Here is a 24,908-nt window from a genome sequence, read left to right on the forward strand (position 1 = left end):
CGCTGATGGTTCATTAATCATAAGGATAAAACCCCTGTTTTTCCGGTCCTTGTCTCCCACCATTCTTCAAAAATTAAGCAACATGTTCCCAGCTCTTTAATACCCCAAAAATAACGAGCATCACCATGTTTCCAAATGTGCTAGAAGCTTTGTTGATGAACATGTGTGCAAGACAAAACTCCCCGTATGCAGCTCCTTCCAAACCCTAATGACCGATAATAAAGTGCCTTTACAAGCAAAACTTGAACTTGAACCAAAACATTACACTTTTACAAAGGTACACCTGTCATCATTTGAATGGCTATGCTAGCTTCATGTGGTCTCCTAAATGTCCCTTAGATGTTTCCTTTGAAAATTTTCTGATTATTCCATCAAACTATTTGCCCGTATTAAAAACAGCACCTACAGTAGTTTCGCAGTTTCGTAGCGCGCTACGAAACTGCGAAACTGTTTAAACAGTTTATCTTTTCTCTGAGGTATTTACTACTTATACCTCTAATTTCTAAAACTTCTTTTTATATGACAGGGGTCTGGATGCCTTCAGATCTTCAATTTTCATTATCCCAAGCACCTCCAGCAGTATAAAAAAACAAGGCCATGAGAATACCAGAGACCGTTGCAAACATTAGCATTGAAGCAACAACTTTGGCACCAAGCAAAGGCTGATCTGTATACTGACCCAGAATCTTAAATGAGACACCAATTAAAACAGGAGATACAACTGCTAAAGCACCAGGCTTTATCATCTCCCAAAGTGAAACAGTTGCTACTATTGCAACACAACGCGCATAACCTGGCTTCTCTTGATTTGTCATTATGCCAGGTCAATCTATAAAGTGCCTCCGCATTTCCTTAACAACTTCCTGGGCTGTTCGACCAACTGCATAGCATGCCCATGCACTGAATAGGAAAATAAGCATCGATCCCAATAGACCTCCAAGAAATACCTTTGGAATAGCTATATCAACCTGCGTAAATGGTTGATGAGCATAAGCTGATACTTCATATAGGCACTGAATAAAAGAAAAGAAACTAATGCAGCAGATCCAATTGCAAAGCCTTTGGTGGTTGCTTTTGTGGTGTTCCCGACTGCGTCAAGAAGATCTGTAATTTCTCTTACACTTTCAGGCTGTTGACTCATTTCCACAATTCCACCTGCATTATCAGCTATTGGCCCAAACATATCCATTGTCAAAATATATGCTCTCCACCTGTATTAACTTTTCTGAGGATTGATAATTTTGAAGGATCCCTTGAAGATATTCCCATTTCAACATTTCCACTTGCAGTTCAAAACTAGTGACTGAGATTGGATTATTTAGCTTTAGCTGCTACGAAACTGCTGTTCTGGCTGAAAAATATGTCTTGGGACAGAGCTCATAATTTCTCACAGAAAACGTATTTGGAAAACCTGAAGGATGTTTTTGTGAACCAATCCGTGCTTAACAAAAGCCTCTCTTGGATTTTTGAAACACTACTCCAGCTGCCCAGAATCTGTCTTTGAAAAACAGGTGTAAAACAGAAGATGAAAAACTGCACCTACAGCAATTTCATAGCGCAACTTTGGTCATTAATTTCTCTCATCTCGTAATGGATTTGAGCAAACCGAAGGAGGTTTTTTTAGTTCAGTCTGTTAGGAATAAAAACCTCTTTCCATTTCCCAAAATAGACTTTCAGTTGCTTTAGAGACCTCCTGGAAGTTTACTAATAAACGCAGAAAGCAGAGTTTTTTTATGCTGAAACAGGCTGCTACAAGGGTTTCGCAGCGCGCTGCGAAACTGCAAAACTTTGAAGCATATCCTTTCTTGAAGTGAGATTTCTTTATGGAGATCCTTTCCCTTGGTGGTACCTCCTATACTTGCTTGAATTTCTACCTCACCTGATAGCTGCTTGATTCGTTGCCTCGTTTGATGACAATATATGAGAAATTTTGGCATTAGAATTTTCAGTGATAACAGTGGCTCCACTTGGGATAGTGTGCCGTTGTGGTACACTAAGAACTTGCAGTTCCAGTGCCTTATCCTCTTATGATGAACAAAAATTTATTTGACAAGCATCCCTTTCCAGCATCTTGGGCCTTCACCTCGGGCTTAAGCTTGATGATCATTGTAGGAGAAAGAATTCCATATCTACCACTACTAAAAAAAATTTGCTCAGTCAACCTTGAGCTTATTTGCACTTTCCTACCTACCTACCCTATCAGCTGCAATCTCCACTTGTAGCTCAAGGAACATGAAATTTCCAATGAAGCCAGTCATCGATCTGATCTAACACTTGAATCCTTTGGCTGTGCTTGAAACAAAAATTAACCAGATACTGAAGTAACCAAGGTAGTATGAGGTGTAACTGTTCTTCAATATGAAAATATAACTGGAAGCCTGAACAGTAAATCTTTTCCATGTATTCAGCTATAGGGTCAAAAAACACATGGTTAGTTTGATGATTCTCAAAACTTTCTGTATCTTTAGACAACTTATCTTCAGCCACACCAAATTTATTTGATATGCTATCCAACTGCCTTTCTGAATGATGCTCACAAACAATGTAATTTTCCTCACTACTATGATCATTATTTGAAGTAAGCTGCTGCAAGGAATTACAAAATTGAACAAGCTTTTCCTCTGCCTGAGGGTCATAGAAAATTTCCTCCAATATTTCTTCTTGCTGGGTGCAATCAATTTCATCTTCATCATGATCTGAAGCCTGACAAATCTGCTGCATCTCTACATCAATATCTAAGGATAAAACATGGTTTTCACAAGTAAACTCCTGCTGCTCTTCATGCTGTGTTTCATGGAATGTTATACCTTCTCCTTGGTGCTGGAATGCATTATTATGAAGAGCCTCTAAAATTTCTTCATCCGTAAACTCATCATCATCATAACAATCCTTCAAATACTGAATAAGATTTAAAGAATGCCTACAGCAATCTTTAAGCAGCAATAAGGAAGGATAACCTTCTTTATACATTTCACAGAATTCATCATGAAAACTAGCAAGCGAATATATTGAACCATTTTCCAGACTTTTATACCAAGACCATGCTTTTCCTTCTAAAGTGGTCATAAACATTTTCATGAGACAATCTTCAGGGAAATGAACCTTAAGACTGCGTACATGCATATGGAATTTAACCAAATGGAGAGCAGCATTATCCTTCTTTTCATCTTTGAATATTGGAAGATCATCTAACCAATCAACCTTTGGCATAGGATTTGGAAAACCAGGGATATGAGACCGATCCATAGGAGCATACTTGGCATTCATTCTTGCAGTGAAATCCATCTTGAAACTTCATCAAGCTACTGATCTTCTAGCAGTGGAGTCACCTTCCAATTTCTTATTCGATGTGTGGAGTCGCCAAGGTAGTTTTGCAGCCTCAAATAGATGTTTGAGCTCCTGCTACCTTCAGAAGTTCAACCTCTTAATTTCGGGAATGAATAGACTTCAGGCTCCCGGCAGACGCACCAAAATGTTATCACAAAATCAAGCACTGAAAGGCTGCTGATCAGTTAGACTCTGTGTAACTATTTCAAACCAGACTTTTGACTAAGGCTTAGCCTCCTTAGCCTGAGAGGGCTCTCTCAAAGGGTTATTGATTTTAAATATTGATGAGATGGCTAACTCTTGCAAAGTAAATTTAACACATATGTTGGCTGGACAGACATTACAAAGACTTCCATTGGGCTCATGGAGTTAATCATCATTTCAGCAAACTATAAAACTACTCATTCATAGAAGTCAGGGCATGTAATGTTTAAACACTCAAAATACCTCTCATAGAAACCTCAACTTACAAATACACACAGGAAGTCAGAGCAACAATGTGAATTCTGAGTGATTGTGTATTTATACAGCTGTAAAACATAAAAGATAAAACAAAACCACATATATCTTGAGCATTTGAAACACTGTGTGAATCCTGAGAAGAAAAAGCAGTCCTTTGTATTACTGAAATAAGTTTTTACACAAGCCAAAATAAACTCTGTTTTCTCCAAAACATCCAACCTCCATTACATCAAAGTTTGATCTATATATAGAGATACACCCTTAACTAATTTGAGCTTCCTCCTCCAGCATGAGGGGAGCTCGATGACTGCTACTAATTACCCCTATCTACCATTTAACTAACTCATTAAATACATTAAGTGCTGAGATGTAATTACAAAGAGTCCCAACTAAACTAAAACTTTAATTCTATCCTCCTCGTAACATGATTCTTTCTTGATCCTTGACACCTGTCTCCTTTCAGTTTGGCCGAGATAGCTGAGAGAAGGATGCAATGAACAAGCTAGCTTTGGATACTGAATGCGCTGATGGTTCATTAATCATAAGGATAAAACCCCTGTTTTTCCGGTCCTTGTCTCCCACCATTCTTCAAAAATTAAGCAGCATGTTCCCAGCTCTTTAATACCCCAAAAATAACGAGCATCACCATGTTTCCAAATGTGCTGGAAGCTTCGTTGATGAACAGGTGTGCAAGACAAAACTCCCCGTATGCAGCTCCTTCCAAACCCTAATGACCGATAATAAAGTGCCTTTACAAGCAAAACTTGAACTTGAACCAAAACATTACACTTTTACAAAGGTACACCTGTCATCATTTGAATGGCTATGCTAGCTTCATGTGGTCTCCTAAATGTCCCTTAGATGTTTCCTTTGAAAATTTTCTGATTATTCCATCGAACTGTTTGCCCGTATTAAAAACAGCACCTACAGTAGTTTCGCAGTTTCGTAGCACGCTACGAAACTGCGAAACTGTTTAAACAGTTTATCTTTTCTCTGAGGTATTTACTACTTATACCTCCAATTGCTAAAACTTCTTTTTATATGACAGGGGTCTGGATGCCTTCAGATCTTCAATTTTCATTATCCCAAGCACCTCCAGTAGTATACAAAAACAAGGCCATGAGAATACCAGAGACCGTTGCAAACATTAGCATTGAAGCAACAACTTTGGCACCAAGCAAAGGCTGATCTGTAGACTGACCCAGAATATTAAATGAGACACCAATTAAAACAGGAGATACAACTGCTAAAGCACCAGGCTTTATCATCTCCCGAAGTGAAGCAGTTGCTACTATTGCAACACAACGCGCATAACCTGGCTTCTCTTGATTTGTCATTATGCCAGGTCAATCTATAAAGTGCCTCCGCATTTCCTTAACAACTTCCTGGGCTGTTCGACCAACTGCATAACATGCCCATGCACTGAATAGGAAAATAAGCATCGATCCCAATAGACCTCCAAGAAATACCTTTGGAATAACTATATCAACCTGCGTAAATGGTTGATGAGCATAAGCTGATACTTCATATAGGCACTGAATAAAAGAAAAGAAACTAATGCAGCAGATCCAATTGCAAAGCCTTTGGTGGTTGCTTTTGTGGTGTTCCCGACTGCATCAAGAAGATCTGTAATTTCTCTTACACTTTCAGGCTGTTGACTCATTTCCACAATTCCACCTGCATTATCAGCTATTGGCCCAAACATATCCATTGTCAAAATATATGCTCTCCACCTGTATTAACTTTGCTGAGGATTGATAATTTTGAAGGATCCCTTGAAGATATTCCCATTTCAACATTTCCACTTGCAGTTCAAAACTAGTGACTGAGATTGGATTATTTAGCTTCAGCTGCTACGAAACTGCTGTTCTGGCTGAAAAATATGTCTTGGTACAGAGCTCATAATTTCTCACAGAAAACGTATTTGGAAAAACTGAAGGAGGTTTTTGTGAACCAATCCGTGCTTAAAGAAAGCCTCTCTTGGTATTTTGAAACACTACTCCATCTGCCCAGAATCGGTCTTTGAAAAAGAGGTGTAAAACAGAAGATGAAAAACTGCACCTACAGCAGTTTCGTAGCGCAACTTGGGTCATTAATTTCTCTCAGCTCGTAATGTATTTGAGGAAATTGAAGGAGGTTTTTTTAGTTCAGTCTGTTGGGAATAAAAACCGCTTTCCATTTCCCAAAATAGGCTTTCAGTTTCTTTAGAGACCTCCTGGAAGTTTACTAGTAAACGCAGAAAGCAGAGTTTTTTTATGCTGAAACAGGCTGCTACAGGGGTTTCGCAGCGCGCTGCGAAACTGCAAAACTTTGAAGCATATCCTTTCTTGAAGTGAGATTTCTTTATGGAGATCCTTTCCCTTGGTGGTACCTCCTGTACTTGCTTGAATTGCTACCTCACCTGATAGCTGCTTGATTCGTTGCCTCGTTTGATGACAATATATGAGAAATTTTGGCATTAGAATTTTCAGTGATAACACCTCCAAGGGAGGAAACATACTATCCTTCGGTAGCTCCCAATAAACCAACACAATACAGAGTAGCAACCATGCGTAGTGGAAGGTCTTGCTCTCATCTTGAGCCTCGTGAAAATTCACAAAGAACTCACTATGTAAATAGCATGACCAATTAAATTGCACAACCTTCATGCATTATGAAGCTAATGAGTTCATGGGCACCACATGACCTTGTCGGCTAGTATCTAGGTGGAAATTTTCACTGCGGGGTTGTTGATGGATGTTATGGAGTACCCACGTGGCTTCTTGAGAAGCTCAAATTTCACCTTCATCTTCTCTACCAAGTCCCTCTCACTTGTCTTTCCGCTAAAATCCTTGGTCAAATTCAAGCCTTCATGTGGCAGGAGCATGATCCTGTGGAGGGGCATGTCTGTGATGGGGATAGGCACGCTAAGCCATAAGCACCCATCATGCACCAGATTCAGTAGCTGTCGTATACAAGTGGTATTTATTTTAGAGTAGTGGTAGTGGGGCACCCATAGTAGGTTCAATAACCTAGACTGCTCTACTCTACAGATCCACTGAACTGGATCCAATGCAGTGACACCAGAGTCTTTTTCATATACTCTCTTCATGTAATTATTTGTTGCAAGGTGGGGGAACCTCTCATGGTCATCCAAGTTCCAATCCTCCATCTTTAAAAGGGGAACCCGCACCAGGTACGAACCTTCGAAGGTTATCTTTTCCGGTAGCAGCTGTTATCGGAAAATCTAGTGTCTATGCAGAGCTGCTAGTCCCACTAAGGCTGGTAGCTACCTTAGAAACAAACAAATTAAAACTACTTTCGTTTTCCTTTATGAGAAATAGATAAGAGGGGAATAAAGGAGACCAACCTCTGTCTTGCACTTGGTTCCTTGCTTGATTCCTCTCTCTTCTGATAGATCTTTGCCACTCGCTTCCTCGTTTACCCAGCTTCAAAGAGCACCTGTAGAATCAAAGCAGCATAACACTATCCAAGAACAAGATCTATTATCATAAGCAATATAGGACCAGATATATTCTTTACCACACAAATGCATATATCATCAATCATACAAGAATGTGGAGGAAAACTTGATAGCTTTATTAATAATCAAGAATAGAAAAGAGGATTACAACCAATTGTTCTGACCTAGCATCATCCTCTCAGTAAGAAAGCCCTTCTTCACCTCATGAAAAGCTTAGATCACCCAACACTATGATATTGCACCAAGAAACCAGCAGCACTTCCTTACAAGGTACAAAATTCTAGCCTCTGGATCGCTGGGATGAGGGATCCATATATAGATGTTTGCAAGGGGGGTGAGTCAGCTTTTGAGATTTGATTAGTTTCTTCTCTCTGATAGTTCTTGATTCCACTTGGAGATTGATGATCTCTTACTCATCCCTGGGCGAATGCAGAGAGGCAAGTGTCATAGGAGAAGTTTCTAGAAGATTCCATGATCCTCCACCTTGCAGATTGACTCTGCCATTTGTCCACTCTCACCCATCACACCCCATAGAAGGGATTTTCAAGATGCATTGCACCTCCCGTGTGTATTTAGGTGGGATGCAGTGCACTTTGACCATGGAGTAGGTGAGATGGTCTAGTTTTGACTAGTTCTGAGCAGTTTTTCATGGAGAACTTTTGGGAGAAGATGTAATCAGTTGACCTTGTTCTTTTAGAGGTTTGAACAACACTTTTAGGGACTTAAGATCCCTTGATTTATGGACATTTATGATTGGGGTTTCAGTGCCCAAAAATGTCTATAACAGTTGCCACCTAAAGCATGAGGTCGTTAATTTGTTTTGATGTCGAGTGAAATGATTTATCATGAGGATTTGAAGTTTTTTCTAGCTGGAAGGCGACTTGTAATAAGATACAATACAATACATTATCTTCATAATATTTTCATAATCTAGCTGAGGCGGGCATTCCCATGCTCAGCTTTATAAATTCATTTTCATATACATAAGACAGACAATCGTCTGAGTGTAGACTGATGATTCTAGTAGAGCCATCATCCCTTAGGATGGATGATTATCTGTGCAGTAATGATGTACATTTGATGTCTATTTTCCTGAATATATATCACAGCCTAGATGGATGAAACTAGATCCGTGGTCTTCAATCTTGTTCGATCTTCACTCAAAGTACAAGTCGATCCATGTGAGAGATGTTCTGGAGTCGAACATGGAAAGACATCACCTAATTACCAGCCAATGATGTAAGTTGTTAACAGGTGCAACAGGAAACACCGATAATGATGATGACCCTCAAGATACTACAGTACAATTCACGTGGTGTGAATAAGGGACTTGGCATCGAACACCACGCAAAATCTTTCAGTCGAAGGCCATTGATGTAAACCTGTCGCCGAAAGTGAGAAACTTGCCATTGAGGCATGCAAGCTTCAAAGTACTGAAAGGGTTGTTCCTAGATCGAATTCTTGGATAATGAGCTGATGTCGACAAGAAGCGATCCGTCATAGGAGGGCCTTAGTGAATCCCACATCAATGACATGGAAAGGAGAAAATGATTTTAATGGAGGTGAAAACGATCTGGTGATATAAGGTTCAGGGTGGTGGTCATGAAAGAATGGAGTGTAAATGTATTACAGTGGGTGAGACACAGGTGAATTCTCTGAGCGACTTCTCTTGAACATATCAGCGACACTGACATGATGGATCGGTAGCATTAACCCCAAATATGGATGGTGTGACGGAACCATGTTGATGTGACCAGTGAATGGAACAACCCAACCCGACTCGGATGCGGAGTGAAAGTGTCATGTTCAAGAGTGACTTGCTACCAATAAAGTTTCTTCAAGTTTTCTTCCCAATTTTTCCCCAGTCACTGCTGACCAGTACCTCTTTATTTTTGTCAAGCTTGAGGAGGATAACATATGATTGTTCTATAATTTTCCCTTCGGCAAACCCATCGCTATGTTTTAACGAGCCTAGCGATAGTGAAACTCGTTCTTGTCTGTATGGACAAGTTTGTCGCTATTCAGTTTTAACGAGTTTAACGACAAGGATAACTCGGTCCTTTTCAATTTTAGAGAGTCTGAAAAAGGGACATAAAGAAAACTCCAATAATCATTTTTCGTCATATAATCCCTTGAGTCCGAAAAAGTATAAAACAATACAAAAGGGATGAACTTTCGGTACTTTTAACGAGCCGAACAAAACAAGCGCTCGATCTTTTTGTGTAATGATCCCTCAAGTCCAGAAAGATTAAAATCTAAAGGAGGGATAGCACTTCCGGTCCCTTTAAAGAGTTGGAGAGGCCAATTGCTCGGAAATCTTTTCATATTTTACGAGTCAGTTGAAAAGAGCTTAAAGGAGATTCGTTTTTTGAGGAACGAGTGATAAATTCGGGTAGCAGCTGATTCCAGGTAAGGTTTGAAATTTTACAATCACAGCAATGTCACAAGGATGGCTAACAGGATCACTCTTCACAACTGTTCCTCAAAAAGGGTAAACAATCAAATGGAGGTGAATGATCAGCCAAAACAAAGTGGAGGTGATGATGAGAACACGACCAAGGCTTCAAAGGCTGACGATAATACATTCACGATGGCTATTTACTGAAAATTGGTTCATTTTTCAATGAGCTTGAACTCTGGGGGAACATTTGCTCATTGCCTATGTTTATTTTTTAACGAGCTTGAATTCTGTGTTAAAACTGCTCGATCCAGTCGTATAATAAGGATGTCTCATTTAAAAATGGCATTTTTTCATTGCTTTTCCCCGCATCCTTTCTTTATGCAAGTTAGGAAACGACCAATCTTACGAGTTTAAAGGGTTAGAGGTCCTACAAATTCTAAAAAAATAAATGGTCGCTCTTCACTTGCATGCCAAAAGGTTTGCATGCCCCCAGGTATAGCGAAGTAGAGTTTCCCAGTTACCCCTCAATTTGCAGACAAAACATTTGTTTTATCGTGAAAGGCCTACCTTTTCCAGGCTACCCCTGAATTTGTAGACAAACCATTTTTTCTATCGTGAAAGGCCTACCTTCTAACAGAGGTATCTTATTCTGGTCTAACCCCATTTTCCTAAATGGACGGGTGTGTCAACCAGTCATATATCCTTTGCAGAAACCTACCCTATACCCAAGGTTTTCCTGTCAAAAAAGGCCAGGGTGCATGCCCCCTGGGTTTCAATCATATCCTCCGAATCACTTGCGCTCATCAGGAGGACGAACTGGGGATTGATGAGACATTCCTTGTGTGAAAAGACCATTCAGGGATGGTATATGACTATTTGCTATGTGTGAACCAGGAAATGAAAGTTGGTCTACGAGCTTGACCACTCTTCCTTCATGCGGAAAACACATTACTCTAAAGAGTGAGGAGACAATGGCTCCCATGCAATAAATATAGTCACGTCCAAGGAGTAGATTATAATCCAGGGGTCCTTGGACTACCATTACGTTCATGTGAATAGTTTTCCTTCTCAATGTTATCAGAACATTGGGAAGGATCTCTAACGGTCGACTGGTTCCTTTGTCAACGCCTGTTATATTTCTCATCTCAGGAAAAAGCGATGGCGAACCAAGTGCTTTCCAAGTAGTTGAGGAAAGGATACTCACAGAAGCCCCTTCATCTATGATGGTACTGGCCATGACCATTCTATATATTTGAGCAATGATTCGAAATAGTATACTAACCGGTAAATGAGGTCTGCCTAGTAGATTCCAATCGAAGGAAACAACCAGGTTGCTTGGAGGTGGGACCGAACAGATGGTCGGATATGACTCTGATGAACTTCCTTCTTGCGGTAAAGGAATGGGTAGACTGCCCCCATGTTCATCAAAGTCTGTGCTTATGAAGAGAATTTGAATGGTGTCATTCTTGCTCTCTTCGGTGACTGTATCATCTGAAGATGGATCCTCTGAAGGCAAGACCAGGTCAATTGCCGCCTCGAACTTTTGACTTTCATCTGGTGTGGATTCATATGGTTTATCTTCAATGATAGTTGCTTCAGCCGACCACAAGGGCGTGTCAGCCGGATTTTCAACAAGTGACGGACTTGGCAAGAGCTTCTTATATCCAGGAGGAAGACGTAACGGTGAAACCGGATGGTCGTCCAAAACTCTTTTAGCCTCGTCTAAGAAGGGACAATGGTGGACGACGTGATCGCCTTCACACAGTTTACAAGGAAATTTACATCTTCCTTTTTGTCCAGGGGCTTCACTTTCACTAGTTGACGGTGTGGTTTCAACATGATCATCAGAGGTTGATGACACCAAATTGTGCAAACGAGGAGACCAGTCCCTTAAGATCCGAGGGATGGAAGGACAATCTCGATGATAGTGGTCTCCTTTGCAAATGACACATGGCGATTTAGGCCTGGATGGTGCAGTGTGTGGATTTTTGCTAGACGATGCTTGGTTGCCCTTTGTCGCCTTTGGCTCCTTCTTCTTCTTCTCCTTCTTCTTCACGGTTACTTGATTTTTGGCTTTACCAACTTCATCAAGTGAAGAGGAACGAGGAGAGGAAGAATTGGACGAAGTAGAAGGTTGGGGGGTAACTCTAGTATCGTTTAGTTGCTGACTTGATTGTTGAGGAATCACGGTGTTCTGAACGACAGAAGTTGAGAAGAGCCATACGGGCAAGCCAATTGTCAATCCTGGAAGCGACAATTTGGCCATATGGGGTGCGCCAACATATCCCCAAGAGGAGAAAGGACTAGGATTTCCCCCAAAGGGAACACCTTGGTTGGTGGACTCCATTTTTCTCAACCTAGGACCAACGTAGGAAAGGTGATATTTATTCCAATTAAAATAAATTTTAGACGCTTTGACACAACTTGTTTTTTCAATTTTTAAGAGTCGAGAAAAAACAAAAGATGACTCTAGTCGCCTTCGATTTTTAATGAGCCTGAAGTGACAAGTGCTCAGATGGATGTTTTCCTTTAAGGAGTCTGAAAAGGAATGAAAGAGACTGCTCTCGAAATCTAGACAGAGGGATTACCAAACCAATCGCAAAACTGCAGAATAATTTTTACGGTACGACAGTCAATCTTCCCGAATGCTGTGTTCAGTGCATTGCGATCGATAGGGTGGCAAACATGGCTTCCTATGGATAAAGGATAAAGCCTATTGTGGTCTCCCAATATATACTCGATGGTACATGGGAGCACAAGTCCATACTGGCACTTATCATCTCAAAGTGGAGGAATCACCCAACCAACAATGAAAACAATAGTTACCAGGCTTTACGACGCCGGAATACGTCTCTAGCCTAGACTTCTAAATGTTGTGCGTTAGGTTCCAAAGAGTTTTTAGATTCATTAAATTTATTTTACAGTTGATCTTGCTTAAGAAATTTTCCTTTCAGGTTCACCGCATGATGTAGATGTACAATTCCTAAAATGCAATCTAAGATGATAAACAATCGTTTAATCTTCTTTTTGCAATGAAAATCCTAGCTACTAAGGAAAGAGAGATGATGTTCTTTCAACATAGAGCAGAGAGCACACACTATATGCACTGTCCTAAATCAAACCAACAAACAGTCTAAATGCAAATGCACATGCATGTATTTTTTTTCAGCCTTCTTAATGTGTGAATGATAAAAAGAAAGCTAAGCGCAAATCTGAATTATTTTTCAAAGTGACATTACTAACAAGTTTCTTTTCAAGACAAAATGAAGATAATGACGACACTTTGCGATTTGGAATCGACAACTTACTTTCGACACTTGAAAAACTACCAATTCAAATCAAATACAAGAGTAACAGTGTAATCGACTATCAAGAACAATCAGATTCTCTTCTATGACTGAAAACGACACTTGCGACACTTTCAAATCAAGAAACGATAATTCAATTACGCTACTTCCTTGTAAAAGAGAACTGAAAATGGCTCAAAATACATAAAAAATTTACAGTCCTTTGCACAATGGAGGTGGAATAATGGCAAGGAAGGGGGTTTCAATAGAGGTGTACTGACTACAGGTAGCAAAACTCCTGAATAGAGCTGAAAAGAGTGAACACAGAAACCAAAATCTAAGAGCAGAAAAGGCCTTGTCTAATCAGCACACCTGTAACACAGGGAAAAAGAGATGCAGTGCACCTACTACACTTGGGAAGTGCGATGCATCTAGAATCCAAAGAAGAGACAATGTGCTGGACCAGGGACGAGACTTTAACTGGGTTCCGGGTCACAGTTTGCAGCTCAGTTCAGGGATTTAGGCCGAGGAAGTGGTAATTAGTAAATCAATCACAGGGGTAGATCTAAGGAGGTTACTAGAGCCACCACAAGGGCAATTAGAGAGCTTGTAAATCGATTGTTCAGTTCATAAACAAAACCCGGAGATAGACTGAAGCAGCATTGATATACTTTTCACTTGCATAACAAATGCAGTTCGAAGGCTAGATGGCTTGACTTCAGGCTCCGTCTGTAAGTTTATAAAGCAAACAAATGTACACAAACAAACAATATATTCGCTCCCCAGTGGAGTCACCATTTTGTTATCTGGAAATCTAGTGTCTATGTAGAGCTGCTAGTCCCACTAAGGCTGGTAGCTACCTTAGAAACCAACAAACTAAAACTACTTTCATTTTCCTTTATGAGAAATAGATAAGATGGGAATAAAGGAGACCAAACTCTGTCTTGCGCTTGGTTCCTTGCTTTATTCCTCTCCCTTCTGATAGATCTTTGCCACTCACTTCCTCACCTACCCAGCTTCAAAGAACACCTGTAGAATCAAAGCAGCATAACACTATCCAAGAACATAGATCTATTATCATAAGCAATATAGGACCAGATATATATTGACCACACAAATGCATATATCATCAATCATACAAGAATGTGGAGGAAAACTTGAATAGCTTTATTAATAATCAAGAATAGCAAAGAGGATTACAACTAGTTGTTCTGACCCAACATCATCCTCACAGCAAGAAAGCCCTTCTTCACCTCATGAAAAGCTTAGATCACCCAAAACTATGATATTGCACCAAGAAACCAGTAGTGCTTCCTTACAAGGTACAAAATTCCAGCCTCTAGATCTCTGGGATGAGGGATCCATATATAGATGTTTGCAAGGGGGGTGAGTCAGCTTTTGAGATTTGATTAGTGTCCTCTCTCTGATAGTTCTTGATTCCACTTGGAGATTGATGATCTCTTACTCATCCCTGGGCGAATGCAGAGAGGCAAGTGTCACAGGAGAAGTTTCTAGAAGATTCCATGATCCTCCACCTTGCAGATTGAATCTGCTATCTGTCCACTCTCACCCATCGCACCCCATAGAAGGGATTTTCAAGATGCGTCAAACCTCTCGTGTGTATTTAGGTGGGATGCAACGCACTTTGACCATGGAGCAGGTGAGATGGTCCAATGTTGACCAGTTCTGAGCAGTTTTTCATGGAGAACTTCTGGAAGAAGATGTAATCAGTTGACCTTGTTCTTTTAGAGGTTGGAACAACACTTTTAGGGACTTAAGATCCATTGGTTTATGTACATTTATGATTGGGGTTGCAGTTCCCAAAAATGTCTATAATTGCAGGGGTGTATGAATGACAAATTTCTCCATGTCTAGGTCCTTGGTGACCTTCACCTTTCCTTTACGTAGAGGTATATACTCCAAAAACTTGGAGATGGGCTCTTCACCCTCAGCATCGATATCTTCAATGCCCTCTTCAACCTCCAAGTCTACAACCTTCTCAGGTTGCTTTTCCTTCTTCTGGGTAGCAGAATGCTTTCTAGGTGACTTAAGCACTGGCACTGACCTTTTCTTCTTGTCTTTCTTCGGCTTGTGGGTTTCACACATTAGTGTAGGCTTCGGCCTAGGAAACCTCAGCTTCATAGGCACAGGAGATGGAGCCTCCATGCTCACAATCTCTAGAGCTGCTTCTTAAGAGGAAACAATTTCTCTGGTGCTTGCAGCCTTACCTAGTCCTGACATCATGCTATAAATGAATTGTCAGGTTTCCTCAAGTGGATTAGCAAACACCTTGCAACCAAATCTTCAAAAAACTTACGATTCATAAGCAACGGACAACACAGCTTAAAAATGCTAAAGTTCCAAAGTGTTCTCTGTTGGATGGGCACGTGTAGTATATAGGAGATTTTGAATTCAATTTCGACTGTTCCCCCAAAAATACATTCATAAATACTGATTTGGCGGCAGATCTCCATAGATTTCAGCCTTAAAGTTTTCCACTTCACTCCTCTCAACCATCTCCTAGATGTCAAATCATGAACAGAGACTTTAACTGTCATTTTCTGGCTGTGCTGCATGGTAACTCCCTTTATAGCGCAGCTCCCTTCCTATCGCTTCTGGCACTGTGACATCACGCTTTTCTACGTAGCTCCTTAGTCGTGTAGCTCCCAGAAACGAGCAGTGTAGTTTATAGTCCCGCACTCCCTTGCAGCTGCTTGGAGCACTAAGACTGTTCGGGTGACATATAGTCATTGAGTTGGATCTCCTGGATAGGGCTTCAACCGACTTCCATTCACCTTTCCCAAAAAACATTCTCCATTCAACTTTGCGAGCTGAACTGTGCACCCATCTGTGATTTATTTGATGACATATGGCCCCAACCAGTGCATCTTAAACTTTCTTGGAAACTTATCAAACTTACTATCATATAATAAAACCAAGTCATTTACCTTAAACGTGCGCAACTTGATATGTCGATCATGCCATGATTTTTCACGTTCCTTCTGCACCTGTTGATGAAATCTAGCCAAGAATCTATCTTCTTCAAGCTCCATCAACTGCATGAGTTGTTCTTCCAAGGCTCCATGGTCCACCATCCCTGTGAAAGCTGTAATGCATAGACTAGGCATGATATATTCCATAGGCATCATAGATTCTATGCCATAGAACAACCGGAAAGGTGTCTGACCTGTTAGTTTTTTGCAAGTAGTCCTATACGCCCATAATATCATCGGTACGTGCACGTCCCAATCATTCTACCGCGCATTGCAAATATTTGTCAGCGCATTCTCAAATATCTTATTGAAGTACTCCACTATTCCATTAGCTTGAGGATGATATGGCATACTCTTCTGATGATACACCTGAAACTCTTCTATCAGTGCACTGATTGTTTTTTTGAGGAAGTGCGTACTGTGATCACTCATCAACACTTTTGGGTAGCCAAAGCTGGTTAGCACATATTCAAATAAGAATTTAGCTATTGTGGCTCCTATGCAATCCTTCATAGGCTGTGCCTCTGCCCTTCGGGTCAGGTATTCTGTCGTGGTGATGATATAGAGCGCACCTGTCATTTTACCTGGGGGCTGAATTGGTCCTACAAAGTCAATAGCCCATTTCTCAAATGGCTATAATGACACCTGAGGATTCAGAGGTAGCTCATCCCTTCGCAATGGCATGCCTGTTCTTTGACATGCATCACACGCCCTAAAATATGCTTTGGTATCCTTATGTAGTGTAGGCCACCATAGCTCGGTGTGCATAATCTTTTGCACTGTTTCCTTTCTTGCATAATTCCCTCCTACAGCTCCTCCATGAGCCTCTACAAGGATGTTGTTTCTTTCGAAATTGGGCACATACCGTCGGAGTATCTCATCTGAACCCATCATGTATAATTGACTTCCAATTACCAAGAAATTAGCTGCACGTACTACCAACTCTTTCTTCTTCTGACTAGTGTAGCCTTTCAGAGCCATCCATGTGGTCACAAAGTGAATAATATCAGCAAAGTGGTTATCCACTATGCACATCATGAAGATATGCGTGTCTGGTAGCCCTTCCTCCAAATCAGTAGGCTCCTCCCCCGTTTCAATTTATGACAAATGGTCAGGTCCTGCATTCAACCTTCCTGGCTTCACATTGACCTCAAAGTCATATTCTTGAAACAACAACAACCATCTGCATATATTCCCTGCCAACATAGGCTTATTGACAAGGTACTTCAAGGTGGAGTGATTTGTGTACATCTTGAAATGTTCGCCTAGCAGATAGTTTCTAAATTTTTGGAGAACATACACCATAGCCAATCCCTCACGCTTAGTCGTTGAGTAGTTCTTCTTATCCTTCGATAATTTCCTACTCGAAAAATCTATAGGGTGATCCATCTCTCCTTTGCCAGCCTGTGTCAGTATTATTCCCAACAGAATGCATGAGGCATCAACGTGCACATGGATTTCCTTCTTCCAATCTAGGAAGACCAGGATCAGCATGGTGACCATCTTTTCTTTCAATACATTCAAACTATGCTGACATTCTTCATCCCAATAGAATGTAGTGTCCTTCTATAATAGCTTCTCCAAAGGCGTGGTAATTTAGGCATAAGCCTTAATGAACTTTCGATAATACCCAGTATGGCCCAGCATTGTGCATAGTTGTTTGACACTCCTTGGGGCCTCCAAATTGACTATCACCATGATCTTGGAAGGATCCACCATTAGTCCCTGCTTACATACCACATGACCTAGCAATATTCCAAAAGGGGATGCAAAATAAGCATTTATTTAGGTTCAACGTGATTTGATACCTTCGTTATGTATCCAACATCAAGCGTAGAGTGGCTACATGGTGCTTTAATAAACCAAACACCATCCAGTCATCAAAATATACCTCCAAGAATTTGTGAATAAATTCTTTGAACACCATGATGACTACATGAGAGAATATCTTCAACCCATTCTTGAGTCCAAATGGCATCACCGTGTATTGAAAACACCCCCATTCTGTCGTGAAGGTTGTTTTGCTCCTATCTTCTAGAGTGATCTTAATTTGATGGTACCTAGGGAACCCATTAGTGAATGATTAGGTCTTCTTCCCTCCAACATTGTTTAGTACCTCATTAGTAAATGGCGTGTGGAAAGGATCATGGACATAGGAATCATTAAGCTTTATTAGATCTAGGAAAATCTTTATCTCTCCCTTCTGCTTCTTTTCCTGAACTACCATCGAGCTCACCCAATCAGATTCCTCCACTGGTTCGATAATGCCCGCTTCAAGAATCTTGTCCAATTCCAAGTGGACCTTTTCCTTATATTTGGGATTAAGGCGATATGGTCTCTGCTTAACAGGCTCCGCGTCCAATTTCAAAGTGATTCTCATCACATCCAAATCGCCTATGATGCCTTTCAAGTTCAAAAATTTTGTAGGAAAAGGATCTTGGTACTCGCAGAGTAACTCAACAACTTTATTCACTGTGGCATCATCCCAGTAATCTCCAATCTGTGAAAATTCTAGCTTTGCTTCAGTACCAATGTTTACTTGCCTAGTCTTCAACAAAGCAGTGATATCTAGGTTCTCTATATACAGACCTTTGACCTCATGGTGACATTCCATTTCTGGGATATTGATATTCCTTGGATCCTCATCCTCCCCTTCAGTAGTCACATTATAGCATTCCAGCACATGGTGCAATTGGGTGCTCTAATATGGTTGAACCAATTACAAAGGAACATGTGGAATTCTGAAGATCATTGCTTTAACCTCTTGCAATGCCTCATCAATGATTTCGAATCCATCTTCAAAAATGAAGGTCATAAAAAAGCCTTCCCTTAAGATATCCCATACTACAGTGTCGTGGAAAAGCTCTATTTCCAGGTACCAATTCATAGGGATTATATCCAGAGTGTGACATAATAAGTGCACCCACTCTGGATGTGGCTCTGTTTCGTAGACTTTAGTCCACTTTTCTAAATGATCATATAGATCATTCATCCCATCGTATTTCTCAGTTAACCATAATTCAGGATGACCAAATCGCATCCTAATCATCCTCCTGTAATTGCACCATTCATCAAAGTTTTCCTTGTGGGTACTCCACCATTAGGAAAGCGTAGTGTGCAGTGCCAAATCCAGAGCCTGAAAATGATGATCCTCCAAGACTTCTCTTTCAAAAGCATCCAAAAACTTATCTACATTAGTTAAACCATCGTAATAAGGTAAATTTATTACCTTCGATGACACACAACTCAGTGATTTAGTCACCATATTGCAGCGTAGCGTAGGTACTTCATGCAGCCTATTCTGCCAATGCCCCAATTCTTCATCTGAGTATGAGGTACCAGAGCTTTCGCAGTCCCGTGTAATCCGTCCATCAGCTGTTCGATTAACCCAATCTTGGTCTCGCACCGTAATTTTTTAGATTTGATCCAAGTCATCATCACCTTCCTCATAATCACGGACTGACTCAATATAGCGTGGTCCTTTTGCAGGGTCCAATGGTACTACAATGCGGAGTGATTTCCTTTCAAACAACATTGTTCGCTTCTTGAAATTGATGACCCCATTTATGTCTATAGCCCGATCAATACTGAGGAGCATGAGGTATGGATTGTTTTCATCAACAATCTCTATCACATCAAAATCCACTTGCGTGTTCACACCTTCTATATCTACAATCACTCCATGAAATCATCCCATAGGGATGATCTTCTGCTGGTTAGCCATCCTCAACTGAATTGGAGACCACTACAACATTTGTCTCCCCATTCTCTCCCATGTTTGTTTAGGAAAAATGTTTGCATCAGATCCCAGATCCAAAATAACCTAGTCCATCTCATAGTCTCCTATTTGCATGGTGAGCCTCATCTCGCACCGTGTCCTTGTCTTATGCTTGCCAATATTTCTAACTACGTGATGTCCTTCAAGAGAATTTTCCTTGCCAAGGCACTTATTTTCAATTCTTGTTGCCCTTTCACAGCCTTGCTACTGTGTAGTAGTTTCATACAAGTCTCCAAGAAGGTGGTAAGCACAAGGGGTCAACCTTTGTAGGTGTGCCGATTGTTGGCAATTTGTCCCAACTTCCAGAGGTAGAGGCCTTAGCAAAGCTTTTCTTCACCTCCATAAATGTTTCCTTCATGCACTCAAGATCAAACCCAACCTCATTTTCTGGGGCCTTGTGGACCCACCCACTTTGTTTTGTTTGTTTTCCTTTATCATCACCAGTCGTTATTCTATTTCACAACATGATATTCACATTTGGATCCTCATCGTGGGGCTCGACCCACATCATCTATAAGTTTTGGGTAGGATAATGAGGTTGCACCTTCTTCTCCTGCATCTTAGCTATCAACACAAGGAATTCTTCTATTGTGTGGTAAAACTAAGTGCAGTATTGATGTTGGGCATGGAATCCCCCCACAACACATTTTGGGGCTCAAAGCATAAGTTTTGGTCAAAAGTATTGTAAGATTTTGCGAATTGCGGGCGCGGAGCGCCAAGTATAGGATGAGTCATAGGGTTGTCTACCCTAAGTATTGTAATGTAATGTAATGTCATGTTGGCCTACCCATGGTCTGCGGACCATGGGATTGTATAAATAGAGCAAGGCTCTAAGTTGTAGAAAGGAGGAAAAAGAGGAGAAATGAATACGAATGGTTCGAGCATAGAGTAAGAGTCTAAGTGTATTGGGTTGTAGTAGTAGGAAGAGGCTCTACAGCTGAGTGCGCAAAGGCATAGTAGAGTCCACAGCTAAGTGCGTAGGGTGGTGTCGAGTTTGTAATCTTGATTGAAGAATAATAAAGAAAATTTGATTCCTAGTTCTGTGTATCTGCTTGAGCATTGCCTTCTTACTGGTTTATTTATTGCACGCACTGATATGATTGCTGAATATGTTGTAATAATCATTAGTCTTACACAAATAAGTTAAGTAATTAGGTGATAACAGATTAAATAGCAAGGAACTTGGGTATAATACAGGTTGCACCCCAAGTAGGGTTGTGCGAAAGCGACGTCACAAGTTGCGAAGGAATAACAAGTGCACGTAGCGACGTGTGTGCAAGGTCAAACCGTGGACCTCCAGAAGCTCATCAGACATCCCTAGGGTGCGGAAACTTGGTTCTAGCACCCTCCCATACTACTTCGGGTGAGACCTCAGTCCACGCTCCATGGACTGTTTCCGAAAGGGCCAGTAGTATTGGGATTTGCTTGGTTAAATCACCTCTGAACCTGGGTTAGGCCCATACAAGCAAACAAATGGTTCCATTTCCGGGACGGGGATCTACATAAGGGATGTCTGATGTCTTGCCACTAGAATCCAATAAAGAAAGAAATTGAAGAGTGGTTGGACAAGAAGATTCACGCGTTCGCGGTGCAGGAAAATAGAAACCCACAAATATCTAAGGAATAGTGGTTGGAGGGCTACTTGTATATGGAAATCCACGAAATTTTTTGCATCCTTTCCTTCTGAGCTGTATGAGTGGATCGCAAAGTTAGCAAATAGCCAGGGAAGGTGTAGGCTCAAAAAAACAATAGTGTGGACTCTGGAATTAGTGCACGGGCTGTGGACCATTGGCTCGATCGAATAATAGGAGGATTTATCACTGAGTTTGCGGTATACATGACCATCAGCTACAGTGAGGTGGAGCGATGTTTCCTCAAGGGACCGTGAGGTAAGTATATTAAATCTTTAAGCACTTGGATTAAGATGCTATTGCGTGAAAAGTAGGTTATGCGAATAAATTAATGTTTGGAGCTATGCAAAGTGGGAAGATCTACAGAAGTGGAGGTAGCGAATAATTACAAACCAATCCCTTAAATTCCCCCTTTGTGGGAGAGCGAGGAAGAGCTTGCAAAGGCTTTCCTGAGAAGCATGATCAGTTTGATAAGGCAGTGAATTTTGCGTTTACCACCTCCACCCACATCGCCACTCGTCTCACCCTCCTCACCTCCATCTCCACCCACCCTACCTCCACCACCACCACAGTTCAGTGTGGCAAGTGCGATCAAACTACTGGTATTCAGAGGAGTGGGGAATGAAGATCTATACCAATTTTGGTTTGTGGTAAGAGCAGTATGGGAAGCACAAGGTGTCGTGGACGACAATATTAAGAAGGATACACTGGTGAGCACGCTACAGGATCACACATTAACATGCTATATCAAGCATTCTAATGACCACCCAAACGCAAGAATTGCAGAAATCTAGGCCACGCTAAACAGGGAATTTAGCAAGCCAAAGTCAGAGACATAATCAATCATCAAGTTTAAGGATATTGCGATGCTCCCGAGCGAGACTCCCTCGGATATAGACCAAAGGCTGAAGAGTACGATTCATGAAGCCAATATGACATTGACAGATGGACAACATCGCGCATGGTTTGTAGCATCTCTGACATCGAACTTAAGGACGACGTTGTCACAACAAAAACTTTCCACCCATGCCAAAGCTTTAGAAATGGCGATGAGGTTGCATGAGACCCCTATACAAGACCTTGGTTTGGGAGTCCAACAAACCCACACACAATTGCAAAATATGTGTCTAGAAATGCAAAGTTTCAAACAGGACAGGACACCTCGGCTGTAGGTGCGCAAGGAAGTATGGTGCATAAAATGCAAAGGCCAAGGGCATGATAAGGACCACTATCCAGTGTTCGGGAACTACTTGGCAGGAGGAGGGCTGATGCCATTAAGACCTGAGTCACAGATAGGGCTGAGTGCGGTGCCTGCATTATAGTGTGCGATCTGTCAAATAGGAGGAAAGCACACTATGGATAATTTTCATCTATTGCAGAAGTATACGTAGACATCCCAACAATTGTTTTGTAATTTCTGTAGGTCGATAGGCCATGATGAACGCACCTGCTGAAGCTACGAACTAATGATAGATCAGACCCATACCTACAGGGTACAAACTAAAACGTGAGCCCTCGACCCAAATGCAGGAATGGAGAGCGCTAGATTTCAGGGGCGTGGTCGAGGTCGAGGTGGTATGGGAGCAGGAAGGGGTCACAGACAGTTAATTTATTACAATTGCAGAGGGCTAGGACACTATGCCCACAATTGTACAAACTTGAAAAGGACATCATGTTGGTACTATTATCACTCAGGTTGTTCCCTTTGACTCCCAAGGGAATACGGCCGAGGTAACCACTAACCAATCTTTGGGTCACAGGTTCTAGCCTACCTATGACCAGAGAGGGCTCTCTCTTTGTGATTTAACTTTGTTGGTATGATATTTTAGGCTAGTTATGATGCTCAAGGTTATGTTTTGAAGTTTCCTGGATGATGACTTCAGTCAAGATATATATATGATTACCAGGGTGTTCTAGGCCATTGGGCATGGAGTCAGTGATGCTTGACTTGCTTGATATGTCTGTGCTGATACAATAGTGATGTTGCAGAGCCAGATAAGTGTCTAAGAAACAATTCTTTAAATCTGTGACTGGGGTGATGTGATCAGGGCATGAAAGGCAATTAAGAATCTTTCAACCAAAGTGATGTGAAGAAAAGTGGGAATATTATTAGAAGCAGTGAAGAATTTCTATATAACATTCATATTTATAGAATTAATGAAAACATGAGCAATTAAGAATTCATGTTCATGATCAATTCTGAAGAAAACATTTTCAGCAATAGAGATTGAGCACAAGGTGTAACAAAAGATTTCCTGTACTATTCTTTTTCTCTACTGTTAGATTAGTGAAACATGTGTATGATACAAACAAACATAAGAAGACAAAACATAGATTGAGAAAACTTATTGTTCCATTAGACAGCACAGGAATTCTGCAACAACACACATAACATCACCAAGACATCAGACATTCAGGAAATCACTGAGTTTTCCAGCCTTTTTGCATTAGATTATCTGAAAATATACAATACATTTGCCTCAGAATGAAAATCACCAACCCCTCATACGTTGCCAGGGGAGGTATATATACATAATTTACATAAGAAAATATCTAGCTGATGAGTAAATGTTTCATTAATGTCGTGCCAACTCCTGGAGCATTGTAGCTGAGAAAGTAAATGCTGTAGTAACTTCTGATTGTAATAGCTGTCCAAAATGGTCAGAGAATGTTGACTTTGTGACCGTTGGAGTCGGCTGAAGATGCGCTGCCCAAAAATTGCGCATTTTTTATATTTGGATTGCTGCCGCTGTCTTTATGCTGAGTCACCCTTTGGCTGCCTTGCGTGTTGTCTTCATTCTGTATTTTGCTCTTTGCTAAGTGGAGGCTGACTAGGATTGATCAACTGAGATCACTGAGGTAGAATTTGCAGCATTTCCTGCCACCAATCCTCTTTGGGCAGCTGGTGCCTTTGAATTTTCACCAATGTTTCATCTGCCTCTATATATCTATAAAAATTAGGAGGAACCTCAAAAAGGTGGTGGATTTCATTTTCAATAAAAAACAGATTTTCAAGTTTGTCAAGAAGGCTCTGCCCTGTTGGAGGCCCTGCTTCCTCAGAAGTACTGGCAGATGAAGTGATATGATTATCAATAAAAGTTGCCATCATGGCAGCATATTGCTCACGAGGGAGCAATTTTCCCATGTTGGTTAGTAGGCTGGGCAATCCCTTTCCTTGCAGTGCTCCCATTTTGAGCTTGTATTCATCCACCTCAACCTGTATTTCATGGCACTTTCTCTCTACAGTCTGTACATAATTCCTGAGAGTTAGCACCTTTTTAGCTGTGAGGACAGCCTCTGTTCTGTTAACAATGTTGATGGCTGCTAGATCCTCTTGGGTCTGAGTGTTCAAAAAGTGTATCATTCTATTGGCCTGCTCAGGCCTATTCCCCAGTACTGTTCTAGCTTTCTGGATCTCAATCTGTGCTTTGCCAATTAACTCCATTTGTTCATGCACAATCTTAATTGACTTCCATTATCTAGTAATGGATTGGTCAATTCGGGCCCACAAAATTCTTTTTATTTCTTCCATAGCACTTTCTAGCTTGAGCTCTTTCTCCAAGGCC

At 41.0% G+C, this 24,908-nt stretch overlaps 2 pseudogenes; both read right to left on the bottom strand.

Annotated features, from left to right (window-relative positions):
- Positions 1-548: 548 nt before the first annotated feature.
- Positions 549-4,601, bottom strand: LOC149147096 (pyrophosphate-energized membrane proton pump 2 pseudogene; annotated as a pseudogene).
- A 258-nt stretch (positions 4,602-4,859) lies between these two features.
- Positions 4,860-15,106, bottom strand: LOC149147097 (pyrophosphate-energized membrane proton pump 2 pseudogene; annotated as a pseudogene).
- Between the last annotated feature and the right edge of the window lie 9,802 nt (positions 15,107-24,908).

The sequence above is a fragment of the Pinus tabuliformis genome, chromosome 9, assembly GCF_031772625.1.
Source record: "Pinus tabuliformis cultivar Carrire ecotype Pingquan chromosome 9, CPIR1, whole genome shotgun sequence".
NCBI classification, from domain to species: domain Eukaryota; kingdom Viridiplantae; phylum Streptophyta; class Pinopsida; order Pinales; family Pinaceae; genus Pinus; species Pinus tabuliformis.